This window comes from Coenobita brevimanus, chromosome 75 (assembly GCF_032717465.1).
Source record: "Coenobita brevimanus isolate Jiangsu-jjx chromosome 75, ASM3271746v2, whole genome shotgun sequence".
Taxonomy (NCBI): domain Eukaryota; kingdom Metazoa; phylum Arthropoda; class Malacostraca; order Decapoda; family Coenobitidae; genus Coenobita; species Coenobita brevimanus.
Genome location: NC_137028.1, coordinates 3,898,680 through 3,903,079, shown reverse-complemented (window position 1 = coordinate 3,903,079; position 4,400 = coordinate 3,898,680).

Below are 4,400 nucleotides of genomic sequence, written 5' to 3'. Positions count from 1 at the left end.
ACTAAAGCCCAAACACTGCATGCGAATCCAATGCACCATTAAAATATGTAAGATTTTGTGTTATATCAGCCTCATGAATTGTTTTATTGTGACGCGGAAAAGCATCGTTAAATTTGTTAAGTTCATATGAAATGTAAGACAATGTCTAAACCTCAAAACCCAAACACAATTTCGAAGTTTGAAGTCAGTAACACTAACCGGACAAGGCGAGAGAGGAAGCGGATGTTGGGTTTTATCTATACTGAGAAAATCTTTTGCACCGAAAAGTGGGGGGCAGACAAATGACATCACTTACACATTGTCTATCTATAGCCCGACGCCCTAATCCCGCAAAGGGTGGCCGCAGACAAAACGCCTCCAAGTCGCTCTGTCACCCACCATTTGACTACCCTCCCCCCAACTCACCCCCCCCTCCCTCATATACCTCTCAACTCCATCCCTCCACCTCATCCTCGATCTACCTTTCCCTCTCCCTACCTCCACCTCACCTACATACACCCTCTTAGTCAGTCTTTCATTCTCCGTTCTCCTCACATGTCCAAACCACCTCAGTGTATTTCTCCTAATCTTCTCAACCACATCCACATCCACCCCACAGCGTTCCTTCACTTCTTCATTCGTCAACCTGTCCCTCCACGTCACTCCCCATGCTCCTCTCAAATAACTCATTTCCACTGCTCTCACTCTTGACTTGTTCCCCTCTTGCAAGGTCCATGCCTCGCTTCCATACGTCAGGGTAGGGATCACAATACTGTCATGCAGTGACTTCTTAACTTCCATACTCACCTCCCTATTTCTCATCACTGCTTTCAGTGTACCAACAACCTTCCTTCCCTGCTGTACCCTTTCACGCACTTCATCCCCCAAAGTTCCATCCTTACTCAACACACTACTCAAGTACTTGAATGCACTCACATTCTCCATATCCTCACCATCCAGCCTCACTGCACACTCTGTGACTTCATTCCTCTCAAACACCATAACTTTACTTTTGTTTACATTAACTTTCAGATTCCTCCTCCTACACACTGTCCCAAATTCATTCACCAAACCTTGCAACTCTCATTCACCTTCACTCAACAGTACTGTATAATCAGCAAACAGCAACGCCGGAAGCTTCCAAATCTCACCCTCATTCATTAGAGCCACCCCCACATCCACTGTCCTACCCTGCACATCCTTTACAACCCCATCCATGTACAGTATATATTAAACAGCCATGGAGACATCACACAACCCTGTTTCAGTCCCACATTGAGATCAAAGAACTCAGCTCACCATCCACTCGCACCGTAGCCCTAGCTCCCTCGTAGCCTACATACTCTTCACGGCACTCAACAATTTCCCCTCCACTCCATATATTCTTAATACCTTCCACGTACCTTGCCTATCTATTCTGTCATAAGCTTTCTCCAAGTCCATGAAGGCAGCATACACTTTCCTTCCCTTCTCTAGATACTTCTCCACTAAACTTCTTTGAACAAATATCTGATCTACACACCCTTTTCCCTTCCTAAATCCCCCTTGTTCTTCTCCAACTTGCTCCTCTGTCATATGCCTAACCCTATCAATGAGAATTCTACCATATATTTTACCAGTCACACTAAGAAGGCAAATACCCCTATGGTTACCACATACTTCTCTCTCCCCTTTTCCTTTGTATATTTCCAGTCCTCTGGAACCTTTCCCTCTTCCCAAGCCAATCTACACAACTTCCATATCCACTCCACAACAATCTCACCCCCATACCTAAGCATTTCACCACACACTTCATCAATTCCTGGGGCCTTTCCCAACTTAATCTTCATCGCTTCCGCTGCTTCCGCCCTACTGATCTCTTCCTCCCTCCTCTCATCTCTTCTTCTCCCAGCCATTGTAAAACCAGGAAAAACCAGAAGAAATGTTTTATTAATGTGAAGTCGGATCCTTCATATCTAGCGTTATGGTAATAGTAAAGCTGTTTGGTCATTAGCCCACATTTTTTAACTTGGCGAAAGTGAGTCATGCCCTCACCTTGAAAAATCAGAGGCCATTTCTGTAGTAGGAAAAATATGTTGTAGGACACATATTGACAGTTAAGAAAATAACAGGAGTTAGCTGGAGAACAGAGTCATTCTTAGATCTTTAATGGAAAAGTTTCTAGAGAAGGGAAAGAAGTCGTATGCGCCCTTCATGGATTCCGAGAACACATAGGACAGGGTGGACAGACAAGGGTTGTGGAAAGTATTAAGAATATATGGAGTAGATGGGAAGTTGTTGGATGCTGTGAACAGTATATATGAGGGTGCTAAGGCTGAAGTGCGTGTGGATAGTGAACTGAGTGAATTTTCTACCTGAAGGTTGGATTGAAACAGGGATGTGTCATGTCTCCATGGTTGTTCAGTCTGTATATGGATGGGGTTATAAAAGAGATACAAGGTAGGGCAGTGGATGTTGGAGTGACCCTAATGAGAAAGGACTGTTTGGAAATTCCCTGTACTGTTGTTTGCAGATGATACTGTGTTGTTAAATGAAGACGAAGGGGAGCTGCATGGCTTGGTGGATGAGTTTGGGAGAGAATGTAAGAAACGGAATCTAAAGGTGAATGTAGGGAAGAGTAAAGTTATGGTCTTCCAGAGACGTGAAGTCAGTGAATGTACAGTGAGGTTGGATGAAGAGGAAATGGAAAATGTAAGTCTATCTATCTATCTATAGCCCGACGCCCTAATCCCGCAAAGGGTGGCCGCAGACAAAACGCCTCCAAGTCACTCTGTCACCCACCATTTGACAACCCTCCCCCCAACTCACCCCCCCCTCCCTCATATACCTCTCAACTCCATCCCTCCATCTCATCCTCGGTCTCCCTTTCCCTCTCCCTATCTCCACCTCACCTACATACACCCTCTTAGTCAGTCTTTCATTCTCCATTCTCTTCACATGTCCAAACCACCTCAGTGTATTTCTCCTAATCTTCTCAACCACATCCACATCCACCCCACAGCGTTCCTTCACTTCTTCATTCGTCAACCTGTCCCTCCACGTCACTCCACATGCTCCTCTCAAGTAACTCATTTCCACTGCTCTCACTCTTGACTTGTTCCCCTCTTGCAAGGTCCATGCCTCGCTTCCATACGTCTGGGTAGGGATCACAATACTATCATGCAGTGACTTCTTATTTTCCATACTCACCTCCCTATTTCTCATCACTGCTTTCAGGATACCAACAACCTTCCTTCCCTGCTGTACCCTTTCACGCACTTCATCCCCCAAAGTTCCATCCTTACTCATCACACTACCCAAGTACTTGAATGCACTCACATTCTCTATATCCTCACCATCCAGCCTCACTGCACACTCTGTGACTTCATTCCTCTCAAACACCATAACTTTACTTTTGTTTACATTAACTTTCAGATTCCTCCTCCTACACACTGTCCCAAATTCATTCACCAAACCTTGCAACTCCCATTCATCTTCACTCAACAGTACTGTATCATCAGCAAACAGCAACACCGGAAGCTTCCAAATCTCACCCTCATTCATTAGAGCCACCCCCACATCCACTGTCCTACCCTGCACATCCTTTACAACCCCATCCATGTATATATTAAACAGCCATGGAGACATCACACAACCCTGTTTCAGACCCACACTGAGATCAAAGAACTCACTCAGCTCACCATCCACTCGCACCGTAGCCCTAGCTCCCTCGTAGCCTACATACTCTTCACAGCACTCAACAATTTCTCCTCCACTCCATATATTCTTAATACCTTCCACATACCTTGCCTATTTATTCTGTCATAAGTTTTCTCCAAGTCCATGAAGGCAGCATACACTTTCCTTCCCTTCTCTAGATACTTCTCCACTAAACATCTTTGAACAAATATCTGATCTACACACCCTTTTCCCTTCCTAAATCCCCCTTGTTCTTCTCCAACTTGCTCCTCTGTCATATGCCTAACCCTATCAATGAGTATTCTACCATATATTTTACCAGTCACACTAAGAAGGCAAATACCCCTATGGTTACCACATACTTCTCTCTCCCCTTTTCCTTTGTATAAAGGAACAATTATACCTGATTTCCAGTCCTCTGGAACCCTTCCCTCTTCCCAAGCCAATCTACACAACTTCCATATCCACTCCTTAACAATCTCACCCCCATACCTAAGCATTTCACCACACACTTCATCAATTCCTGGGGCCTTTCCCAACTTAATCTTCTTCATCGCTTCCACTACTTCCGCCCTACTGATCTCTTCCTCCCTCCTCTCATCTCTTCTTCTCCCAGCCATTCCCCAACCACTTATACTCGCACTGCTCTCACTCTCTTCATTCAACAAATCCTCAAAGTGCTCCTTCCATCTTCTCAGTTTCTCTCTCTTCTCCACCAACAATCTATTATTCCTATCTTTCAC